The 26973-nt window shown below is 37.6% G+C and overlaps 1 long non-coding RNA gene across 1 annotated transcript in view; it reads right to left on the bottom strand.

Moving 5' to 3' along the window:
* The window catches only part of LOC106823238 (uncharacterized), a 45940-nt gene that overhangs the window by 18114 nt on the left and 853 nt on the right, over positions 1 to 26973 (bottom strand). The window contains exon 2 of the long non-coding RNA XR_006514166.2: positions 25149 to 25271. This is a non-coding gene — a long non-coding RNA (uncharacterized lncRNA). The remainder of the gene's footprint in view (positions 1 to 25148; positions 25272 to 26973) is intronic.

Raw genomic sequence — 26973 nt, 5'->3', positions numbered from 1 at the left:
TGAAACCTTCCTCCACACACACTTCTCACTCAATCCCTAGATTTGGGAAGTTCTCTGCTACTATGTCATTGAGCACACTTTCTGCTCCATTTTCCTTTTCCACGCCCTCAGGAATTCCGATGATTCTTAAGTTGCATTTTCTCATTGAGTCAGCTATTTCTCAGAGATTTTCTTGTTTTGTTAATTCTTAGTTCTCTTTCTTCCTCTGTCTGGAGCCATTCAGCCTGTCTATCTTTGATTATGCTAATTTGCTCCTCTATGGTGTCTACACGGGCATTCAGGGAGTCTGCATTGTTTTATCTGATGCATTGTATTTTTCATCTCAAGTATTTCTGATTGATTCTTCTTTATAATTTCAATCTCTTTTGTGAAGTAACTCCAGAACTTGTTGACTTGTTTCTCTATATTTCCCTTTACCTCACTGAGTATTTTGACGATAGCTACTCTGAACTCATTTTCACTTAGTTTACCTATTTCCTAGTCCTCAGGACATAATTCTGTGTTTTTATTATTTTCCTTTTAGACTGGAGCTTTTATAAGTTGCTGGATGGTAGAGGAGCGGTTTTTGCAAATAATGCTATTATTTGGTTGCAGTTACAGCCTGTCTCCACTAGATGGGGGTCGACAGCCACACGTTCTGAGCCCTCCACCTTCAGTCATGATGGCGGTGCGCAGCGTGGGTTGGGGGAGGAGGGGCACTTTCTCTCTCGTGCAGACCTGGATTCCATTCAGCACTTGCTCTCTGGTTTCCTGGGGCCTTGGCTTGATGGGGTCCCCCCATGTGAAAGCTTTCCCCCATTAGAGGGTTTCTGCTACACAGGTCTGTGGGAGTCCTGGACGATGCTGTGGATGTGAGGCCCCTCCCTCACTCTTTCCCTCACCCCCAGCAGCGATCCCAGTCTCTAGGGGAGGGAGCGAAGATCTCTCTTACCCCATTCCAGCTCCTCTGAGGGGGGCTCCAGCCTCTCTGCCCTCCGTCATTTGGCTGCTGTGGGTCTCTGATGATCTCTGTGTTACTAGGATTCTTTTGATTGGAATTCAGTTGCTCCTTTGGGTTGTAATTTGGAGGGGAGAGAGTCCCGGGCGAGCTCACTCCGCCATGTCACTGACTGTCATGCCCCCAGATATGCATTTTTAACTAAGTAGGCCAAATAAACCAAAAGCAGTTCAGAATTACTGTGGCTATTATGGGGCACTTTTGATCTCCCCAAACTCACTTTTATTAAAACCAAGTTGGAAGATTGCAGCTCTAAAATTAAGCAAAATGAACGGTATGACTATTTTTATTGGTAGGTGGAGGCTTCTGGATGTGCACAAAGCTCTATAATAACCTCATTACAAGATATTGTGTCTAAATTAACCAAAACAACTAAAAAACTGAGGGATAACAAAATGGTATCTGAAGGCTTGTGTTCCCTTCTCCCTTCTTCTTGGTCTCAGGCACCATCTTGTTTGTCTTCCCAGACTCCTTTGTCTCAAACTCCCCCCTGGTAGCCATCTTGTCTCAGACTCCACCCTGGCAGCTATCTTGTACTCAGGATCTGCCCATGATGCCATCTTCTTCTCTTCCCCTCTGCAAAAACCTGCCCCTTTAAAATCAGACTCTCTGAGGATTCAAATGTTAAACCCCTAATTACTATTTCTAAGTTAATTGGAGCAAATAAACAACTAGAGGGAAAAATTTAAATAGTAACTACCCTAGACTTTTGATAATAGGCAAACTGACTACAAAAATAGCTCTAAAAGGATGCTTACAGCATGCAAATAAAAATCTTTAGTAAAAGACTTTGGCCATCTGAATAAGCAACCTTGATTTAGTTCATCTGCCAGAAACACAATTTGGATCCAACTACTGTTTTGAGTTTTATATTACTGGACCTGAGACATAACTAAAGTTTTAAAATGAAAGTTATGAGATTTCTGTTTATGACTGTCTATGTGTCTATGTATGTATGTATGTGAAGCCGTGTACCTGAGGGTTACTGCAAATAATAAGATTATCTTTCAACCTTGTTATGAAAAGAAATTAATCTTGTTAATTTGCTTTTTCTTGTTTAACCTGAGGAGTGACTCAAGGGTCACAAGGATTTATGAGCTTGTTTCACAGAAGAAAAAGAATGCCTTTTCTTTTTCACCAGATGCCTTCCTTTATCACTGGATAACCAGCCCCCAGCTACTGTTGACACCAAATAGTCAGATTGCCCAAGGACTTATCTGGAGTGAAAGAAACACAGATTACCCCTTTGTTTCTCCAAAATTCCTCCTGCCAAACCCCTTAGCTCTATAAAAACTCCCTGCTTTCTTCTTTTGTGAAGGTGGATTTGAGAGAACCTATCCTCCTGCCTTCTTGTTTTTGTCCTATTTGGATAAACTTTTCTCCATCTCCAAGCACCAATGTCTCAGTGATTGTCTTACTGTGCATCAGGCACACAAATTTGAGATTAAGAGGTTCAGTTTCACATGTTACAGACATGTGATATTATTGTACCTCTGGATGGTATTGGTAGAATTGATCTGTCAAAAGGCCTATTTAATTGGCTTGAAATTAAGCACGTATAAATTAAATATTTTTAAACCTCAGAAATATAATGGAAATTAACCCAAATGTTTTCAAGTTTATGTGATCTAAGATTAATCATTAGTAAATGAAAGCTAGCTTAAGGTTGTTGGTATAAATAAAAAACAGGCATGTCTTTAGTGTTATCAATGCTAAATATAATGCAGACATACAACTTTCATTCCACCTGGGTTTATTAAGCTCATGTTATCTCTGACACAAAATTTGTCAGCAAGGGGCTGGTCCCTTGGCCAAGTAGTTAAGTTTGTGTGCTCTGCTTAGGTGGCCTGGGGTTAGTTGGTTCAGATCCTGGGCACAGACCTACACACCGCTCATCAAGCCATGCTGTGGTGGTATCCCACGTAGAAGAACTAGAATGACCTACAACTAGCATATACAACTATGTACTTGGGCTTTGGGGAGGGAAAAAAAGGAATATTGGCAACAGATGTTAGCTCAGGGCCAATCTTCCTCACTAGAAAAAAAATTTGCCAGCAATAAAGTAACTTAAGATGATGGTTCACTATTTAACGTCTAGTTTAAGCATGATTGTTAAAAGCAAGTAATTTAAATAAATGTAAATAAGATAAAAGTTTATACTAAGTTAAACTAAATAATGGATGGTCATTATGAATATCTAAATCATTTCCAAATAACATGAACATTAATTACCAAATATGGGTTTATTCACTTTTGGTTTCCTATTGCAGAGAAACTAAGATATTTGAGTCTGTTAGTGAACACATTTTATGGCATGCTGAGAAATTTTCTATGATAAAAGGCACATTTCTAGAAATTTATAAAAGGTATTTATACAAATTAGCCAAGTCACAAAATGCTAATATAGTTCACAATTGCTTACTTCTTAGTTTTCACTAGGAATTGGGGATTCTAAGGGTTAAGAATTCTTACATATGTAATTAAAGCTACTAGAAATCAAAAGGAAACATCTCTGTATGCAAGGATAGTAGGACGTATGCTTCAATAAAAGAAGGTATGAGGAATGGATATGCATTTTGTTGAGGGAAAATAAAGTAATTTTGTCCTAAGGAGAGGCTGGTTATTTCAGAAGGGGAAAGAAGAAAACATAGGACAAATTGGAATTTTATTCACAGTCAGGACTAGCTAAGGTTAGAATGAATGCTTTAATATCAAAATTAAGCTGATGCAAAATTAAAATCTGGCTTTCTTTTCTGCTCAAAGGGCAAGGCTTTCTTAGGCTATTGGTCTGCTTTTGATAACAGATAGCAAAAGTTTCTTTACCTTTAAACAATATGCCAAGAAAACAGAGATTTTATGTTTTGTCAAAAAAATTTACACTGTTGTTTCTTTCAGGACTTTAATTACTTAAGAAAACTGACTCTTTTTAGTATTAAAGGAGTTGTTTTTCTTACAACTATGTAACCCTTTACATTTGCCTTTGAAATCCTTTATTGTTACTTTGGCCAAATAGATACTGAAGTATTATTTCATAATGATCTGTGATCCTATTTGATCAGTGTCCAAACCTTTTGGTAGTTTAGACAAGCTTCCCAAAATATTCAAATTCTAAATGAAGTCTTTTCAACTTCAGTGTAACATTGGGATTTTCCAAAGGGCACCTGAAACATTTCCAAAGATTTGCTCTCTCTCCTCATAAAAAGAGAGAGATTACCCTAATTAGGCTTATTTGGTATGTCAAATTACATGATAAACATGGCTGAGTAAGTGATAATAAATCTTTTTAGGTTATATTGCATGGATGAATGTTACTAAAAAGTGTTCTAGAAAATTGTCTAAAATTCCTAATATAATGTTATTACCTGTAATTCCAGTTACTATCTAAAATGTAAGCCACAAAAATCCCCCAATTTCCTTGCCAATTACATTTACCCATTGCCTTTTTCTAAAGTCTTTTGTGAGTTTCAGACAGTTATTGTTTTACTCTGATGCTTTTACAAATATATTTCATTTTTAAAAAGATTCACGGAAAAAACTCTGACAAGTACTCTAGAATACAGCTTTTGATAACTTTAAGATCATAACACTGAACTGGGTAGGAGTTTCTGGAACTCAAGTGGAGGACTCATTGCTTTAATGTTTTCTTTTCCAGATGTAAAGGAGTTCTTTTTTTCTCCTTTAAGCTATCTATAATTTACAGCAATTTGGTAAAGTGTATCTTTGCAACAAGGGCTGAAACATTTATCTTTTTCTCTCTACTTGATCCTTCTAGAATTTGGAAAGTCTTAAGTCTTCTTTTCATGACAACATATGTATTTGGCATGGGCTCAGTGAAGGTCTGTTCTCCTTGTAACAGGACACAACTGGAAATATTGGCTGCATTAGCAAGCCTTTGACTAGAATGTCATATTTAAGAAAGATGCACATAAACTCCTCAGATGAGGGAAACAATAGAAAGAATAAACAAAAGGGACTTCATCAGACTAAAGACCTTCTTCAAGGCAAGGGAAAACAGGATTGAAACAAAAACACAACCCGCTAGTTGGGAAAAAATATTTACAAGTTATTTATCCGACAAAGGGTTAATCTCCATAATATATAAAGAACTCACACAGCTCAACAACAAAAAATCAAAAAACCCGATCAAAAACTGGGCAGGGGACATGAACAGACATTTCTCCAAAGAAGACATATGGATGGCCAATGGACACATGAAAAGATGCTCATCATCACTAATCATCAGGGAAATGCAAATCAAAACTACACTAAGATATCACCTTACACCTGTTAGAATGGCAAAAATATCCAAAACAAAAAGTGACAAATGTTGGAGAGGTTGTGGAGAAAAAGGAACCCTCATATACTGCTGGTGGGAATGAAAACTGGTGCAACCACTATGGAAAACAGTATGGAGATTTCTCAAAAAATTGAAAATAGAAATACCTTATGACCCAGCCATCCCACTACTCGGTATCTATCCAAAGAACTTGAAGTCAGCAATTCCAAAAGTCCCATGCACCCCTATGTTCATTGCAGCATTATTTGCAATAGCCAAGATGTGGAAGCAACCTAAGTGCCCAGCAACTGATGATTGGATAAAGAAGATATGGTATATATATACAATGGAATACTACTCAGCCATAAAAAAGGATAAAATCGTCCCATTCACAACAACATGGATGGACCTTGAGGGTATTATGTTAAGTGAAATAAGCCAGATAGAGAAAGACGAACTCTGTATGACTCCACTCATAGGTGGAAGTTAAACATGTAGACAAAGAGAACTGATTGGTGGTTACCAGGGAAAGGTGGGGTGGGGGGAGGCCACAAAGGATGAAGTGGTGCACCTACAACATGACTAACAATAATGTACAACTGAAATTTCACAAGGTTGTAAACTACCATAATCTTAATAAAAAGTTTTTAAAAAAAGGAAAAAAAGAAAGAAAGATGTACATAGACTCAGAAGTGACCAGACAGCTTTTAGGAGCTGCCTTGAAAAATCAGCCTACTACCTCACTTCCAAGGTTTCAGCAAAGCAATCTTAAAAACTAATTTACATGGTTAATCACTATTCTTGCTACATTCATATAAATAATCAGGCCAAGTCTAATACAAACAAATTAGTTTTACTATGATTAACTTTAATAAAATGGGGGTGATTGTAGAGAAAGAATTTATGCATGTGCTTTTGTAGATATTAAATTCTAGTCCTATTAACTGTCTTCATGGTTTTTGTTATATACCTGTAAGCTAGATTGGATCCTAAATTCTTCTAGTTTCTTTAAATGTCGGACTATGGTATTCCAAATTACTGCACTTGAAATCTCCTTGGAAGAGACTATATCAGGTCCTCCTCACTACCCAGATGGCAGCCAAACTTCAAAGAGCCCTGTGTACACATCCCACAGCTACAGAAGGCTCCACCTGACATCTAGTCCCATACAAATGCTCGGGACCTCCAAATCAAATTGACTAGGAAGAGAAGCAGCCAACATCTGAGGCAGACAGCTTTCCCAAGATGACTGGACCAGGCCTGTATACCTTCTGCCTACTGTTGTTTCTTACTTAATTTTCTCCCTCTTTCTCCTGGAAGGACCATGCTCTTGGCCACATTTTCCAATCCCTTGCAAAAGGGGGAAACGTCTCTGATTTGATTTGCCATCAGAAACCTCAGTCTGTCCAAGGCAGTAATCATGCCTTAGTTCACCCTAAAAATAATTCCACGGGGATTCCAGATGCTGTTGTTCATCTAAGTTGCTTGCTGGCCCATTTTACCAAGTCAGGGTGCTAAGCCCACCTAAACTTGTCTCCTACCTTAATTTAACCTAACCTTGGAAGGGGAAAACAAGATCTTTTGAATATTTGTATGAAAAATTTTGTGGGACCATCAAATAAGTTGAATCGTTCGTATATTTCTTAACACGTTCATGTATTTAGGCAACCTCTAGGTATTTAACAACATAGTATCTGAGCCTTGGTTATATAATGCTAATGCCTCTATGTTGATGAACAAGTCTATAGATGATATCACTTATGCGTGAGACTTACATACACCCCCTGCTTATATCTTCATCTATGGAGGTTTCAGTAATGGCCTTTATACTTGAGCAATTCATTGCCTTGACAGCTGGATAATACTAGGACAGTGTCCCTTGCTGTATTCACTGTCCTGTTCTCTCTGTATAACCAAAAAGAGACTTCTCATTGGTCTCTCCCAGTGAATCTCCATAGTTACTTTAAACAAGAACTTCCCGCGGACCAGAGTGACTTCTTCCCATAGACAGGAGTGTCAACAAACAAATGATCAGAAATCTCTCCCTGACACTAGAAGAGTTGGCTGAGTCTATAGCCAAAGAAATTTCGGCTCAGCAATGATCACTTAACTCACTGGCCAAGGTAGTTTTGGATAACTGTATAGCCCTTGATTATCTACTTGCTGAGCGAGGAAGTGTCTGTGCAATGCTGAACACCTCCTGTTGCATGTGGATAAATGCGTCTGGGGAAGTAGAAACCCAATTACATAAGATTAAAGAGCAAGCACAATGGCTACAACAAATTTCACCTAACAATCTGCTGTCTTTTAACTTGTTCAGCTGGTTACCTTCCGGTCTGGGCTCCTGGTTTAGAACCATCCTGCAAACTGGGCTTATAGTATTGCTCTTAATCTTACTCTGTATACTTATTGCAAGATTCTGTACCTATTGCCTATTGAATCTCTGTAAAAATGACATGCCCAATAAGGTGATGCTGGCTCAGCACTGTGATATGATCTCCAATAACTATAACCTTGGAAAAATATGGACTTTAGATGAGAAATGTCTGAGAGTTCTCCCTCCTAACCTTCCTTGTTACACAAATGTGGCCTAAAATGGTTTCCAATCACTATGTACCTTGCCTCCAACATGGGACACAACAACCAGGAAAGGTCCTTCCTGACACTGAGAGACAAGACGACTATGTGCAGAGAACATGACTGTTGATCAGCAATGCTTTTGCAGAAAGATCTTGGTCAAAAGGGTAAATGTGAAATGAATAAGAGAAACCTCAACTAAATTGGAGTTGGGAGGGCCTGTAAGGGAACTCTCATGCCTTATCATACATCATCAATTACGCCAAGCAGGAAGAGACAGTTCGCTTGCAACTTCAACAGGAAGTACAATTACTTTACTACTGAAGGAAGATTTCTCCCCCTGGCAACTGCCCAGCCAATGAGAAATACCACAGCTCAGCCAATGAGAAGCCATTGCCACCCTGAAGTGTTACTTTCCTCCAATTGATTTTTGTTTAGAACAGCTCCTCCCTACTCCCCCCTTTTCCCTATAAAAGCAAATTCCCCTCCTTTATTCTCTGGGTTTGCCTACAGTTCACCATAGTAGGCACATCCTGACTTGCAATTCTTTTGTCTATTCCTGAATAAACTCATTTTGACGGTTAAAAAACAGGTGAATTTTTTTTTAAGCTGACAAGAAGGAGATGCTGCTGGTCTGAATTCTTCATTCTCATTTCACTTTTCAGACCCAGACTCAGGACCAATCAAGTGTTAACTGGTGAGAGGGTTGAGGGAGCAGGGTATTTCTGCAAGGCTTATCCAATGGTCATCTCACCTATGGCTGTACAGTCTTCAAGGTCTTTATCCTGGAATTCAGGTCTGTAGGAACTTTCTTTTTTCTTTTTTTTTTTTTTTTGAGGAAGATCCTCCCTGACCTAACTACTGCCAATCCTCCTCTTTTTGCTGAGGAAGACTGGCCCGCAGCTAACATCCCTGCCCATCTTCCTCTACATTATATGTGGGACGCCTGCCACAGCATGGCTTGCCAAGCGGTGCCATGTCCGCACCTGGGATCTGAACCCGTGAACCCCAGGCCGCCGAGAAGCGGAATATGTGAACTTAACTGCTGCGCCACCGGGCCGGCCCCTGTAGGAACTTTCTCAACGTATCACCCTGAGAATATATGATGTTTACTATCCCTGGCCACTCTGTATAAGGGCCAGGTGTTATTACTGTCATTCTCACCAGATCCCATTTGCAATTTCAGAGCTGGGTTTTTAAAAAATAATTTCCCGTCTATTCCAACGTTTTTGGTCCTCCACTTGTCAGCCACAAATGTAGTTAACATGAGGTTCCTTATTTATATAAAGATAAAATTTCTATGACAACACAATTAGTTGTTTCTATGTATCTCTGTATCTCATATAAAGAGACGTAAAAAGATTACTGATATATTTAGTTAATACAGAAGACTGCAATCACACTACAGATCCAAGTAAGTATGTGAAAGGGCCTGGTACATTGTAGGCACACATTAAAGGTTAGCTTCCTTCTATAGAGTGAGTTAAATATATATTGCTAATTCTAAAAGAAAACATAGGAGAGAATCTTTGCAATCTTGACATAGTCAAAGATTTCTTAAGACACAAAAGCACTAACTATAAAAGAAAAAATTGACAAATTGGACTTCATAAAAAAATAAAACCTGTTTTCAAAAGATACTCTTTTTTTTGTTTTTAGGAAGATTAGCCCTGAGCTAACATCTGCTGTCAATCTTCCTCTTTTTTTTTTGCTGAGGAAGACTGGCTCTGAGCTAACATCTGTGTCCATCTTCTTCGGGATCCGAACCAGCAAACCCCAGGCCATCAAAGCGGAATGTGTGCACTTAACCGCTGCGCCACTGGGCCGGCCCCCAAAAGATACTCTTAAGAAAGTGAAACAGCAAGCCAGAGACTGGGAGAAAATACTTGCAACATATATATCTGACAAAGGATTTCTATCTAGAATACATTTAAAAACCTCTTACAACTCAATTATAAGAAGGCAACTCAAAGAATGAACAAACATAACAGAAGACATAGGCAAATCTTGTTTCATTTATTTTATTTTTTTTAAAGATTGGCACCTGAGCTAACATCTGTTGCCAATCTTTTTTTTCTTTTTCTTCTTCTCCCCAAAGCTTCCCAAAACATAGTTGCAATTTCCAGTTGCAGGTCCTTCTAGTTGCGCTATGTGGGACGCCACTTCAGCATGGCTTGATGAGCAGTGCCATGTCCACGCCCAGGACCCAAACCAGTGAAACCCTGGGGCACCAAAGCAGAGCACATGAACTTAACCATTCGGCCACGGGGTCAGCCCACTATACCTTGTTTTAATGTACTTCACTTTACTGCACTTTGCAGATACTGCATTTTTTACAAGCAAAAAGATTATGAATTGCTAAAGGCTCAAATGAAGGTTAGCATTTTTTAGCAATAAAGTATTTTTTAATTAAGGTATGTACAATTTTTTTTAGACATAATGCTATTGCACACTTAATAAACCACAGTGTAAGGTAAACATAACTTTTATATGTACTGAAAAAACAAAAAATTCATGTGACTCACTTTATTTTGGCGGTCTAGTACCAAACCCACAATTTCTCTGAAGTATACCTGTATATGAATGGCCAAAAGAACACAAGATACTCAACAAGGAAATGTAAATTAAAACCACAAGAAGATATCATTTCACACTCACTAGAACAGCTAAAATTAAAATGATTGGCAATATCATACAGATGGTCAGGATGACAGTAAATAATTTGGGCAATAACACTGTAAGAAAATCCTTAGTATGAATAATGAAAAAAGGTAATAGTTTAATGGAAACCTAGAGACTACGTAACTTGAATTACAGGGTCTTTCCTTAGAAATCTCAACTGTTGAACTGTTAACTGGTTGATTTGGGACTATGGAGGGATCAAAAGCAAGGAAAAGAATAGAATCTGACAATCCTATAACTCTAGGAATCAGAAGGGGATAAGGATTAGAAAGGGAGTATCAGATCCCAGACTTAAAATATTGCCTTATTTGTTCATTATGGAACTTGCTGGACAATATGATAGGGAAAAGGGAGTAATTGTGCAGAGGTTATATGATTTATTCCTTGCTTCAGACATTTGTCTAATGAATGCATGGAGGATTACATTTAAATATTTTAGCTAATATAATATTATGTCAGTTATACCTCAATAAAAAATATTTTAGCTACTGTGGTAGATATTACTGTTCAGTAAATATTCCAGTTTCTCTCACTACTACACCCTTCTCTGCAGGAGGATTATATATTCTGTCTTGTTGAACTCAGAGGTGGCCACGAATACTAGCTATCTATTGCTATATAACAAATCCGAAACTTAGCAGTAAAAATCAATAAATATTTATTATCGCAGTTTCTGTGGGTCAAGAATTTGGGAGCAGTTTAGCTAGGTGGTCTGGCTCAGGGTCTCTCACAGGTTGCAGTCAAGATGTCTGCTGGGGCTGCAGACATCTGAAAGATTGACTGGAGCAGGAAGATCTTCTTCTAGGAGGGCTCATTCACATGGCTGTTGGCAGGAGATCTCTGATCCTTACTGGCTATTGGTGAAGGGCCTAAGTTCCTCGTCACATGGGTCTAACCACTGGGCTACTTGAGTGTCCTCATCACATGGCAGCTGGCTTCCTCCAGAGTGAGTAAACCAAGAGAGAGAGCAAGGTAGAAGCTGCAATGCCTTTTATGACCCTGTCCTGGAAGTCACACATCATCACTTGTGCCATAGTGTATTTGTTAGAAGCAAATGACTAAGTCCAGCCCACACTCAAAGGGAGAGGAATTAGGTTCCATTTCTGAAGGGAGGAGTGCCAAAGAATTTATGGACATATTTTGAAAACCACTACACCACGTGAGATGCTCTAATAAAATTGGTGACACGTGTGACTTCTGGTCAGAAGCTTTAAGAGCCAGTGAGTAGTTTGCTTACCTCTTTTCCCTCTTCCATAAGACAGGCAATGTTTCAGATAGACAGCCTGGATCTTGGAGTAAAGACAAAGAGCAGAGCAGCAGCCAGTCCACAATAGTGGGAGTGAGAAGTAAACCACTGTCACTGTAAGGCATTGAGATTTGGGTGCTGTTTGTCACCAGGGCATAACCCAGCCTACCATGGCGGATATAGCCACCTTTTATTGAACACTGCCAAGTATGTTAGGCATGGTACAAAGTACTTAACAAGTAGTATCCCTTTCAATATTTACAACAATTGTAGGCATTATTATCATCACTTTATAGATGAAGAAGCAAGGGCACAAAGAGGCTATACACAGAAAGAATAGAGCTATCTGGGTGCTCTTTTCCCTACATTCCACTTCATCTCTACAAAGCTTCAATCTATATACAAAAAAACAAAAATCTATATAAAAAACAAAACCAAAAAACTTTGCAGAACCAGAGAGTTCCAAGGTTGGAGGAGACCTTAAAGATCATTTAGTAAAAGTATCTTTAAGAATCCTGAGTTCAATGTCCTTGTCAATTGTACAGCCTCTGATTGAAACATCGCTTGTGATAAGAATATATTACTTATTAGGGCAGTCCATTCCATCTTTGTACTATTAAGATTACGGGAAAATTCTTCCTCATATTCAGGTGAATCCTGATTCCTTGTAAATTTTACCCACTGGTCCTCGTCTTGGTGCCGCACCAAGAAAGTCTAAATCTTTTCTACTTGATCAGCTTTCTGATAGTTTAAGACAATTACAGAATCTTCTCCCTACTACTACCATCATTTGACCTTCTCTTGCTCTAAGCCAATCAACTTTTCCTGATATTAGTGACATGATTCCCTTTGCCTAGTCTATTTTTTCTTTCTAGTGATAGCCCTTTTCACCTTCTAACAAACTATAATATAGTCAGTATTTATTTTGTTTATTGTCTACCCAGCCTTGTAAAAATGTAAGTTCTACAAGGGCAAGGATCTTTGTTTTGTTCACTGATGTATCCCAATGTCAAGAATAGTGCCTGGCACATAATAAGTGCTCAATTAATATTTATTGAAGGCTGATTTCTAGTACCTATCCTCTCCCTTTAAAGTGTTCCAGTTTTTCTACAAATTTTCTAAAGATGATAGTCCAAGCAAGGTCTGATAAGCATAGGTTATTTCTTACTAGTTCTGCTCTCAGAAGTTAACCATATTTCCAAGATCTCACTGAAGTTTCCAGTAAATCCACTGATTATGACCAATATTCTCATGCTATCCTCTGGTTGCCACAGGTTCTAACTTGTGACAAATTACCAAAGATAGGCTTGTCCTACCTATCCTAATAGAAATTTCCACATTATCTTGGGTCTGTCTTTATCACCTTTATCTCTTCAAAATCACAAAATATCTGTCCTGTTTTTACTCCTCTAGAGTTCTAACATTTTTTCACGTGTACATTTCCTCTTAGGTAACTCTTGTGCATTTTAACAAATACCTTGATATCAGATAGTCAAACTAAAGGTGAGAATTTTAGAAAATAGGGCAGGTCAATGAGGAAGATATTACTGGGCAGCCACAGTGGAAGAGACAAAACTGTCACTGCATGGCATTCACAGTCATTCTTGGGGACCACACAATAAAAATTTTACAAACCTGTTCCTAAGCTTCATATAGTGCATTTTTATAAAATGCAATCTCCATTTATTCAATAAAACAATGTAAATATGTTTTTTTCTTTAACTAGCCAATTAAGAAACATTATAGGCAAAACAATTTTTTTTCTTAGCCTGTAACAGTCAGGCACAGGATTTGCTCTTTCTCTAACACAAATACATTAACTTAAATCTGTCTGTAAAAAGAACAGAAGGGTAGAAAAAGCTGCATTCTGTTCACTGATACCCCTTAACAATTATTATGTTTAGAACAATACTTACAGCCTTATTTGAGGCTATCCCAAGAAACAAAGCAAGGGTAAAACAACACAAAAATGAAGTCAATGTGGTGGTGTTAAAGGAAGAAATGACTAGAAGACTAAAGAGTTAGAATCTAGTTTCTGCTTTGGTTCTACCTAGATGTGTAACACGTGCAAACTGCTTCACTTCTCTGGATCTCAATTTCTTCATCTGTAAAATGCTAGAATTAGAAAAGATGGCTTAGAAAGTCTTTCAGCTTTCAGATTTTTAATATTAGGTTTAATTTTAACACCTAGAGGTATACACAGTTTTCTAGTGTGGAGGAATGGGACCAGTGGTGCGCTGGTAAGTGTGTGATAATAAAATAGGTGTTTAATAATAACTAGCTCTCTGGAGGAAAAAAGCTGTTTTGTTGTGTATCAAAACAATGGTGTAAATACTTCCACTGCAGTCAATTTTCAAATTGCCAATGGTTTAACAGCCTACTAGCAAAATTCCTAAAAATTTAACAACTAGCATTCAGAAACCAATAACAGCAGACTCCAGCACAGTACTGGATAGGACTCCATTTATTCATTTGCCCATTCATTCATTCAATAAACACTCATTGAGCTTTTATTATGTGCAAGGCATTAAACCCAATGGAATACACAAAGAAAATTTGGTTCTTGTCCCCAAGAGGTTTAGATTCTAGTAAACAGGAAATGAATACAGATAACTCTAATGCTAGAGAGAACAAATAATGATGACAAATAATGTAAAGAAGGCAAGCAAAAGTACAATAAAGGTTCAAAGAAGAAAGAGACTATTTCTTACTGAAGTTATTGGGTAGAACCTTGGGGAAATAAAAGAGAAGATTTCTCAAAAAGAATAAGGCTAGGGGCCAGCCCCGTGGCCAAGGGGTTAGTTCACATGCTCTGCTTCAGCAGCCCAGGGTTTTGCAGGTTCAGATCCTAGGTGCCGACACGGCACTGCTCATCAGGCCATGCTGAGGTAGCATCCCACACAGCACAACCAGAAGGACCTACAACTAGAATATACAACTATGTACTGGGGGGCTTTGGGGAGAAGAAGAAGAAGAAGAAAAAAGAAGATAGGGAATAGATGCTAGCTCATGTGCCAGTCTTGAAAAAAAAAAGAAGAAGAAGGCTATTTAAAAGTATTTTTTGTTTAGAAGAGTTATCTAATAGAAAGGAAGTAACACTATATGTTGAGAAATGAGGAATCTGAGAAGAAATATTTAGAGGGAGGTAGAAATAAAGAAGCCAAGAAATTATTATTCATGTGGGAGAATAATAAAAGCCACTGAGCCAGATGCCTCCACAAAGAACAATCTTAAACTGAAATGAGTTTAACACCATTAAGAGGGAATTGAAGTACAGTTTAGGAAAGAAGATAGTAAGAGAGCCCTTGGTCATTTCAAAGGAGCCCAATTTTTTATAGTTTAGAATTTCATTCCAAAGTTCTTAAAGATTTTATCAATGAAATTGTGGATTTACTGTCAGTAATCACCAGGAAATCAAGGACAGTAAGGAGTCTAGAGACAAGCAAAAGTGGCCCGAATTTTTACATGTAGGGAAAAAGTGATTTCCAGAAACAACAGCCCAGTTAGTGACTTTAATTCTTTGCAACAGTCTAAAATTAAATAGATGATTTGTGAACACTTGGAGAAAGGTGAAATAGAGAAATGAGCACGAGATAACTAAAACAAGTCATACCAAATGAATTACCTTTCTTTTACGGATATGGCTGGTGAACAGTTAGATGAAGTACATCCTCCCTTAGGTATGATGTATCCTGATTTCAGGTTCATATTTAACAGATTATCTCATGGGAACAGTGGGGATACAAAGGAGAAATAGGTGCTACTTGAGAAGAACAATTAGTTGAATTTGTAGTTGCTAAATAGTTGTTGACGGAAGGACCATGTGAACTTGGACAAAGGTCTATAGTAATGGGTCACTCGTGGCCTTGCCCCGTCAACATTTTTTTAAACAACAAATTAGAAAAAAGCATATAATCTATGCCTACAAAATTAATGTATAACATTGAGATATGAGATATCACTAAAATGATAAGTAACAGAAACCCAGACTGAAAAAAATATCTTAAAAGGCTGAACCAGCAGTATGATACAGCTACTATAAAAGGAGGTATTATATCTAGGAACTGACCAGATCATATCTGGAATATGATACTTAATTATTTAATCCCTTTGAGCCCATTTTCTTATTTGTAAAATGGGGATAATTGTAGTCCCCACTTTACAGGGTTGTTTGTAATGGGAAAATAAGATAACGTATTAAAGATCTTAGTGTTCAAAAGGGAGTACTCCATAAATATTAGCTATAATAATATAGCTTTAATTGAAAAACTATAGTGTTCCAAAATATATGAAATGGTTAGTTTTATAAATTTAAGATCCATTTTCTAGAGGGAACTTTTATTTCATTTTCTTTTTCCTAAAGTATATTTTAAATTTCCAAAGGTGATCTAAAGTTCTAATATTCTAGGTATTTTTGAACAAATTAAGCCTCACTCTGTTTATACTTTTCAAGATCATAAAAACTCTTTAGATCTCTCTCATCAGGCTTTATCTTTTCAAGCTTATTTTTTTTAGATGGGCTACAAATTCTTCTGTTAATATTCATGAGAACATGGATAGAAATAATAGAAATTAAATTTACCAAATCTTTGGGGTACTCTAGTGTTTTGGATAAAGTCTTTCCTTTTTATAAAAATATAAAACATTAAGGAACTCTTTCTTTGGAAGAAAACAGACTGTTTTGTTTTTACTTTATTGTTTAGCTCCAACTTAGGCCTAAATTTAACAATGAAAATAGAATTTTCCTGGAGCATATGGAATTTTCTGTCTTTTCTAAACAGGGAATTGTAGGAACATTTAAAGAGAAAACATTCTCTTCACAATACCAGTCAATAAACCTCTCTGGAAACATTATTTAGCGCCCATTAGAAAAAGAGAACAGTAATAATAGGATATGTGGGAAATTTCAGAGGCAAAGATATAATTGGTACTTTTAAAGTTCTTATAGTTTAATAGAGGAGACTAATCAATCCCTAATAAGTACACTGCAGTATATTTACTTTTAGAGGGATTTAGCATGAAGTATTTCTTTTTGAACATTATTCACTGCAGTAGACAGAAGAAATGGGAGGGCCAGAAACAATAACATAGCTAAGGTCACAGAGGACCTTAACCTAAATCTCCTAATTCCATATATAAGACAGTCTTGTGATATTAATCTTGAGCATAACATCTTTTTGAGATTCCAGAAGATCTATGATATTCATTTACTCCGCAATTTTAAAAAATCAGCTAATAAGACTGACTAGAACTAAGACAGCAATGCTCTAGCATTTCACCTTACTTCTCCAATTTTTGGGAGGGGAAGTACTGTGACAACCCAAACTAAATTTGATACCTCAAAGAAAATGGCCTAAATAGTCAGGGTTTTATTCTTCTCAAACACCTGGGGTTATTATTTTCTAGTATTCCTTCAGGACTTCTCTATAAAGAAAATTCATAACATCACTTTCTTTCTTTTTCTTTTGAGCAAGATTAGCCCTGAGCTGACATCTGCCAATCCTCCTCTTTTTGCTGAGGAAGACTAGCCCTGAGCTAACATCCGTGCCCATCTTCCTCTGCTTTCTATGTGGGATGCCTACCACAGCATGGCTTGCCAAGCGGTGCCATGTCCACACCCGGGATCTGAACCGGCAAACCCCGGGGTGCCAAAGAGGAACATGCACACTTAACCACTGTGCTACCAGGTAGCCCGATAATGTCACTTTCTATCACAGGTCTGGATGGACACTAAAGATTGTGTTTCTCCTTCCCTCCCACCCTCCCTTCCTTCCTTTCTACTCTCTTTCTCTGATATTTTTAGTGTTTATCAAGGTAATACATGTAAATACTTTAAAAAGTCATGTAGTTAAAAAAAAAAAAAATCAGGGGCCAGCCCCGTGGCTGAGTAGTTAAGTTCACGTGCTCCACTTTGGCAGCCCAGGGTTTCACCGGTTCGGATCCTGGGCGTGGACATGGCACCACTCATCAGGCCATATTGAGGCGGCATCCCACATGCCACAACTAGAAGGACCCACAACTAAAAAATATACAACTATATACTGGGGGGATTTGGGAAGAAAAAGCAGAAAAAGAAATCAGGTGGAACTAAAAGGTTCATAAGAAAATATATCATGGGGCCGACCTGGTGGTATAATGGTTAAGTTCGTGCACTCCACTATGGAGGCCTGGGGTTTGCAGGTTCGGATCCTGGGTGTGGACCTAGCACTGCTTGTCAAGCCACACTGAGGCAGCATCCCACATAAAGTAGAGGAAGATTGGCATAGATGTTAGTTCAGGGCCAATCTTCCTCACATATATAAAAAACATAGCAGGAGAGTATTTTTACACACACACACACACATACACACACACAGAGTCTTGAAAAAAAATCCCCTCACAGACTCTTTTACTTGCTTGTTTTCTTCTCATATTTACCAACATTTTTCCAAATAAAATATTTATACTGCTAGTTCTTGATTTATAAATTTTAAACAGTACCTAATACAAAAGACAAAGATCCAAAACCTCATACTTTCCCTCCCTCCGGACTCCCAATATTGTTATAGTGCAATATTTTAAATTCAATCAATGTTTCACGTTAACCTTATTATGACTCTATAAGTATGGTTTACTTTTGGATCAATTAGTTGTATTATAATTACATTTCCTTTTTTTTTTACAACTTTTTATTTTCTGGGAATTCATAATTGCCTTAGTTTTTTGTTTGCCAAATTTTCTACATCATTATCACTAATTCTTCCAGACTCCCCAGCAGAAATGTAAAAATGCCTAAACTACTTTCAACACAGTCAAACATGTCAGATACTCTATCAGTTTCACTGGAAACACTCCCCTGGAGCACTCCTTCCTTCAGCATGGACTGTCCCTCCTTAGGTCTGCTGTATAGTTGTCATGTTGGGATTTTCCTTTACCTCTTTCCTAGGTTGATGCCCTGTTTCCTAACACCTATACGTTTGTCTTTCTTGTTTCAGTAGAGTACATCCTCCAGTAGTATCCTAGGAAAAGCTGGGGTGGGGGTAGTAAATTTTTGATCCTTGCATGTCTGAAAATATCTTTAATTGACCCTTGCACTTAACTGATAACATGATTTAGTATAGAATTCTAGGCTGAAAATGATTTTCTCTCAGAAGTGTGAAAGCATTGTTTCATTGCCTTCTAGCCACCAGTGTTAATGTTGAGAAATATGCTACTCTTACTACCTACTCTTTTATAAGTAATCCATTTCCCTTTCCCTACTCCCTCATTACCTCCTATCAACAAGATTTTTCCATCTTCTCTTTATGCCTTGTGTTTAGAAATGCCATGATATATGCCACAGTGTTTTTGGTTTTTTCCCTTCATTATGCTAGGCACTTAGCAGGCTCTGTCAATCTGGAAAATCATGTCCTTCAGTTGTCAGAGATCTTCTCATAGTTTTTTTGATAATATCCTTCCCTCTATTTCTAAAACACCTATTGCCTATTATGTTGGGCCTTAGGGATTCATCTTTTTCTTTTCTCTCTTATTTTCCATTTCTGTCTATTTTCTGAGATATTTCCTCAATTTTATAGATTAATACTTCTGTGAATTATTTTTGTTATTATATTTTTAATTTCCCAGAGCTATTATTCTCTGATTGTTCCTTTTTTGGAGTATCTTGCCTTTGCTTTATGGATGTACTATTTTATATTCTCTCTCAGAAGATGCTTATTGTTTTTTTAAAAATATTCATCTGCTCTCTATATTGTCTCTCTTTCCTCTGAGATTTTTTTTTCCATTTCTGTTTGATGCTGTCTTTCTTGGTGGAGGTTTATCTCAACTTTGCTGCCCCTTCATATTTAAGAGTGAGTCACTACAAAGGTATTTGGAAGCTCTGTGTTAACAGGAAGAATTTATCAGTTGGTGGGTTTTACTGCAGGATGGGGGACCTATTTGTTTTCCTGGGGGACCCTTAAGTATCAGTATCTATAGATCTTTTTTCTGGGGTTATTCAATTTTAAGTTTCCTCCAAAAATCAACTCTGTTATCCTGCCTGGAGAATACAAGCCTTGCTGTCAGCATTATTGGAGTGGAATAGAGCAAGAGGGCTGGGGAAGTTTCATCATTTAGCATGTGGAAAAACCATGGGTCTGAGAATTGCAGTACCTGTTTTCAAGTCCTGTTATTATCAGTCATTAGTTGGTTGATAGTAGGTAAGTTAAATTTTCCATCTGTTTCATCATCTGTAAAGTGATGATAGTCATCCCTATACAGTTTATCTTACTTGTAATGACCAATAAGATAATTGACATAAATGTACAAATATAAATCAAATATATATGATTTATTATTAGCTCGATTACCAATAGGCTTAGTCAAATATACTTTGAGAGGCAGTGTAACAGAGTAGAGAGAGTATGGGCTTCAGAGTCACACAGATCTAGACTCAAATTCCATCTCTGTCATTCATTGTGTGATCCTAGGTAAATGACTTAAGCTCTCTGAACTTCATTTTTCCCACTTATTAAATGAGTATAATATTATTAACCTGACAAGGCTGTTGTGAGGATTAAATGAGATAATGCATGTAAAACATCTGCTATAGAGCCTGACATTTAGGTACTCAGCAGATGTTAATTCTTCCTCTTATCCCCCTAATTTGCAACCACCTTTTTCATGCTCAGATGAAAATTCTGAGCTTGTATTTCCTCAATTAGTGCTAAACCACATTAGTAATTAGCACCTTAGGTCATTGATAATCCTCATAAAGGCTGTTTATTTGCTGTTCTCCCAGGACAAAATTATAAGATGAGCAGACCAAATTGAGAGTTCAGGATACATATCCTTTGAAGTTGTAACACGTTATTGCTGGGGCATCTTTAGGAATATTTTGTTATGAAATAAGATTCAAAACTTGTAATAAATATAAAAAGAGATCAGGGACACTGGAATACTGGGAAAACGACTACTCAAAAAATTATCTTAAGAGTTGTTGGGTTCTGTTTTGTTTTCTATTTGATCCGCACATAAACCCAGAAGCTGAGCAGGCTTTTAAAGATGAGGAAATCAAGGCACGAGTGAAAAAGTGACTTCCACAGGATTCACTGGTCTTTGGGGAACAACCAAAAACTTCAACTTTCACTGTTTTTAAGTGTACAGTTCAGTTAAGTATACTCACAGTGTTGTGCAACCAATCTTCAGAACTCTTTTCATCTTGCAAAACTGAAACTCTGTACCCATTAAACAATAACTCCCCATTTTCCCTCTACCCTCAGCCCCTAGCAACCACCATTCTACTTTCTGTTTCTATGAATATGACTACTCTAGGCACCTCATATACATGGGATGGTACAGTATTTGTCGTTTTGGTTTATTTCACTTAGCATAAAGTCCTCATGATTCATCCAGGTTGTAGTGTTAGAATTTCCTTCCTGTTTAGGAAGGCTGAATAATATTCCATTGTATGTACATAACACATTTTGTTTATCCATTCATCTATTTTCGGACATTTGAGTTGCTTCCATCTCTTGGCCATTGTGAATAATGTTGCTATGAACATGAGTGTACAAACATCTCTTCAAGACTCTGCTTTCAAACCTTTTGGGTATATACCTAGAAGTGGAATTGCTGGATCATATAATAATTCTATTTTTAATTTTTTGAGGAACCACCACACTGTTTTGAGAAACAGCCATACATAGTGGTTTTACAACTTTTACATTCCCACCAACAGTGCACAAAGGTTCCAATTTCTCCACATCCTTGTGAACACCTGTCCTTCTCTGTTTTGTTTTTTTTTTTCTCCTAATAGCCATTCTAATGGGTGTGAGGTGGTATCTCGTTATGGTTTTCTTCAGAGTCTTCTGTAAAGATGACAAAACAGTAAGTGACTCTAGGTAACATTACCAACAATTTACAGCATTAAGATCTTACTAGATTTAAGACATTGTAGGAAGCAACAGTACACAAAATCCCTGTTCTCAAAGATTTTATAATCTAGCTGGAAAGAAAGGACATATGCATTTAAAAATAAATAACAATGCAAACTGGCATAGTCTAAACGATAAGTATTACATGAAGACAGAGAAAGGTAAAATTTTAGTAGGCTGGGCTGATTAGAAAAGGCTTTAAAGAGCAAGTGGCATCTCAAACATTTCAAAAGGGAGGATTTAAATTATCCAAGAGAAAAGAGGAGGTAATTTATTTTCTATTTCATTTACTAATTCATGAATCCTCTCAGCAAACATTTATTGTGCTCCTAATAAGTGCTAGACACTGCGCTGGGCGTTGAGGTTACAAAGTCTCTCAAGAGCAAGGGAGAAAGATGGGCAACGATTAGTGACAATCTAAGGTGCTGAGTGTGTACATGGTGCACTGAATTACTCCTTTCTAAGAGCCTGCTGATCTGTCAAGTAGACTGATGATACTTAAAGGGAGTACCTAAAGCAGATTTCTTTCCAGGGTTTGTTCACACTCAATTATTTCACGCAAAGTATAGCTGGGAAGTTTTCCTTTCTCCCTTGGTTCAAGAAGCCAAGTTAGTTATTAGCACTCCTACTTATCATCCCATATAGGTTTTCGTAGTCATGAACATGTGCTAGCCAGTGCGGAAGCAAAGAAAGATAAGTAAGATACAGATCCTGCCCTCCAGGATCTCAAAGATAGCTACAATATGATATGATAAGGACTATAATAAAGACAGAAGACAAATAGAAAGAAAGAAATAGCTTTTTTCCCCCTAAGGAAATCATAGTCTTCTTTTAAAAAGTAACATCTAAGCTGGATCTTAAAGGATGGCAGGAGTTCATCAGCTGGGCAGAGGAGGAATGGACATTCCAGCCAGGCAAACAGCATGTTCAGGAAATATTAAGTAATTTAGTGTGGCTGGAACTTACAATACATGATGGAGAGTAGTAAGAAAGGTAGAGAGTAGAGTAGTGAAGTGAGCTGCAGAAGTAGACTGTGGATAACGATTATTCTGAAGGTAACAGAATTAACTGATTTTTAGTCAGGGAAGCAGCATTGGATTTCTTTTTTTAAAGGAAACTCTGCAGGCTAGATGGAGGATGAACTGGAGTTACAGAGAACCAAGAAGGAGACATCAGAGAAGGAAGTCAACTGGTTAACCAAATAGGATCTCACAGACCCTTGTGGTGGAACACCAGAGTTCAGGATCTCGTATATGGCCTGCAAGATCAGAAATGTAATTTTCCTAATGCCTCTAGCATGGAACAGATACTTGAGGATTGAATCACAATAATCAAATTCATAAGAGAATGTGGTACAAAGTATAATTCTAATTTACTAATACATATTCATTCATTCATCACTTATAAAGAACCTACTTTTGCTAAATAAGCATTGTTCTAGGTTCTAGGGACACGGCTGTGATTAGTAATTTCCTGCTCTCACAGAGTTACATTTTAATGTGAAATATATTTTTTCAGTGACTAAAGTATTTGTGTTTGCTGTCCAGAGCATTTTCTTGCCAGTGTAAAGGTACCAGGGAATCTAAGTTGATAATCAAAATATTGTTCAGTGAATGATCAAAAAAAAAGAGAACTGAATGGTTTTAAGATCCATTTCATTCAGGCCACAGGTAAAGCCTAAGAAATTATCTATGATCTAGAACAAGTGTACCTTCTAATGACTAGTTTGACAATGTTCTTTGGAATTATGATTTCTTTATCCTGAACATTGCTGGATGGAAAAAACATAGCCAAATCCTAGCAGATTCCTTTCTCTCTGGGTTCCAGGGGAACCATTTCAATTCTAACACATTCTTTCAGACATATTTGTAATACAATTGATTTTAATTATGTTAGCTTCAGTCATTTTTACCATATATAATTATAAAAGCTCCAACTTCAACTATATCACTGTAAGGAATTGTGTTAAAATTTTGGATAATATTGGATTTTCATCCATTAATTCAACAAATATTTACCAAGTGCCTATGACAACCAGGCATTCTGCTAGGTGCTGGGAATATCCGAGTGAACAAGACAGATTTTCTACCTATCCTCAAGGAATTTATATACATTCTAATAGTGAAGTGAGATTATGAAAATCACAAGTGATCAACTGACCAATAAATTAAACAAATTGTTTTAAATGTTATGAAGGAAAGGGCAAAAGGAGAATGTTACAGTATCCAAGAAAGTGATGACAATCATCTGGACTAGGCTAGTGGCAGTGAAGAAAGAAGTGGCTGGATTTGAAATTTATTTTGGACATAGAATCAACAAGACTTGATAATGAATTGGATGAAGAAGGTGAGGAGAAGGGAGGAATCAAGTTAATTCCTGGGTTTCTGACTTAAGCAACTGAGTAGAGAGCAGTGGCCTTAATTGAAATAAGGAAGACCTCCAGTAGGAAATACCCAGAGTTCTGTTTTAAACACAGTAACTTTTAGGTCTCTGTCAGAAAAGCAAATGTAGAGAAGTAGGCATTTGGATATGTGAGGCTGGAACTCAGAAGAGAGGTTTGGGTTGGAAATAGGGATTCGGAATCACTGACCTAATGATGGGATTTGGAGACAGGATTTTCATTACTATAGCCTGGTGAACTTGCTTAGAATTGGTGATTCCTAAATCTCCTCAGTGACACATTATCTCATAAGTCATTTCTATATATGACCAAATAATTAAGAATTCATTCCTACTAGTTTAGTTCTCAAAGATTAACTATATTCAAGACTTCTTTGGGGGAGCCTCACTATACCTTCTATCCACTACATCAACCCAAAGATAAATTTAATTTCAGAGTTACTAGACGCTTTTCATTAATATCTCAGTGACTTTCCTCTTTTTCTCACCAAAGCTAACTCTTTTTTTTTTTTGAGGAAGATTAGCCCTGAGCTAACATTTGCTGGCAATCCTCCTCTTTTTGCTGAGGAAGACTGGCCCTGAGCTAACATCTGTGCCCATCTTCCTCTACTTTATATGTGGGACAGCTGCCAGAGCTTGGCTTGCCAAGTGGTGCCATGTCCGCACCCGGAATCCGAACCAGCAAACCTCGGGCCACCAAAGCGGAACATGTGCACTTAACCGCTGTGCCCAAAGCTAACTCTTAAAGACCCCACGTAATGAGGTGTTCATAGATGAAAATGGTTGAATAGGTCTGGATTTCTATATGGATTAGAAACTCTGTCTTAATTATGTTTTCTGTAAGTTAAATATCACCTACATGGGTGTATGGGCTTATTTACCAAGTAGAAAGAGTACTGGACTAAGAATCATGAGATCTGAGTTCTAATTCAAGTATTGTCACTATTTAAGTTGGTTTAAGTCATAGCTTCTAAAGGTCTGCTAATATTATGGGTTAAGTGAAGAGACTATGGAATATTTTAAAGCCTATGAAAACATAAAATTTAGTATACAATTGAAGGATTATCATCATTAGCTTACTATTGAGCACCTGGAGATCTGGGGTGGTACTGAGCATCAAGAATGGCCCAGAGTAAAGATTCCAGTAGTCCGTTTCTGGATTTCTCATTATTTTTTGCAGACTCCATAACTTGGCTTCTGGATCTATAAAACAGGAAAATCACAATGCTTTTCCTCACTATGAGAAGAAAATTAATAAATGTCTGGATGTTTTGCAGAGATTTCTAGATGAAAGAGGTTAGGAAAATACAAGGGATTAATTGTGTTGATGCTCTTATTAGCTTAGTTTAAGCAGGACCTATCTCTTGGAAAACCTGGAAAAGCTTAGCTACCATTGCTTTTTGACTTTTGCCAGCTCTCCTGGAATCCTGGAGTTCCGTGGAAAACAAACTGCTACCTTGGAGGATGCCTGAAATCTCTGAGGAAAGTCTCTTGCAGGTAGCCAGTTCAGGGAGGTCACAGCTGATACCAAGCTGTGTATTTTGTAAAAAATAAATCTTTTTACAAAAGTGGTCAAGACTGTTTGCTACGCATATCAGCACTTCTCAGACAGGGAGTGGAGGTAAAATGCGGCCTCATTAAGACTTTGTGTGTCAGTGTACAAAGACAGATAGCAACTAGACTTTTGGTTGTGAACATGATGCAGTCTATACAGAAGTAGAAATATAATGATGTGCATCTGAAATTTATATGTTATAAACCAATGTGATCTCAATAAGAAAAATATGTTCTAGAAAGTGTTTCTGGTAAAAAAAAAAAAAAAAGGCTTTGTATGCCTTTGTTAGTGTGAACTGAGTAACTTAAGGGTGATTTCCTACGAGCTCTTCTCCACCTCTATTACTTTTTTTTTTCCCCTTTGTTTTTCCCCACTTCACTTGTCTTTTGTTTGTCTCAGTCTTCGTTTTCCTAGTTTAACATGCTTTTCAAAAACTTAGGCCACAACTGTTTCCCTCTCTCCTTTTCAAGGCTTCCCCACTCAAAGTGATTTGGAGACTGTCATGCCCCAAATATTTGTTACCTCTCAGAGAGAGACCCAGGAGGAGATAAATGGTATACACTAGTGGCTCTCAAACAGGGGTGATTTGGTAACGTCTGGAGACATTACTAGTTGTCACAGGGGGAGGGTGCCGCCAGCATCTAATGGATAGAGGCCAGAGATGCCACTAAACACCCTACAATGCACAGAATAATTCCCAACAACAAAAAATTACCTGACCAAAAATGTTAATAGCACTGCTGTTGAGAAACTTAGCTAAGCACAGGTATCAGCAGCTGAGTACTACTGAGGAAGCAGTGCAGCCTCCTTAGGGATGCAGATTTTGAAGGTGGTAAAGTGGCAGCCACTGGGATCAGATTCTCTGAACTTGGATCCCCAGGTTCTCTGTTTTTGCTGGCTGTATCATTTTGGACTAATCAATGCCATGAAAACACAATTTCCTCATCTGGAAAGAAAGGTTAAGGAAGTATCATTCTCACTAAGCTGTAAGCTCCTTGGAGGCAGGGACCTAATTTCACCTGCCATGCTTAGTTTAGGGACTAGTACCCAAGGGAGAGTACTAAATATTTGTGGATTGTCTCACACAGTTGTTTTGAGGCCTAAAGCAGAGAACATATATTAAGTGACATGAAGCACAGTGAGGAGAAAAGCAGCCCGATAGTGGGAGCTGGGCTGGCACTATCAGCTAGGATGTGCTGCCGTGTTGAATGTAAACAATTTCACAGAACACCAGGAGGGACCAAGACAAAAACAAAACCACTCCATAATCATGTCTGAATACAAACAAAAAAGAACACTGGCCCAATCACAAAAAAGACCAAATATCCCCCCCATCCTGGCTAACATGAG

The sequence above is a fragment of the Equus asinus genome, chromosome 15 (assembly GCF_041296235.1).
Source record: "Equus asinus isolate D_3611 breed Donkey chromosome 15, EquAss-T2T_v2, whole genome shotgun sequence".
NCBI classification, from domain to species: domain Eukaryota; kingdom Metazoa; phylum Chordata; class Mammalia; order Perissodactyla; family Equidae; genus Equus; species Equus asinus.
This window is presented reverse-complemented; position numbering and strand designations above follow the sequence as displayed.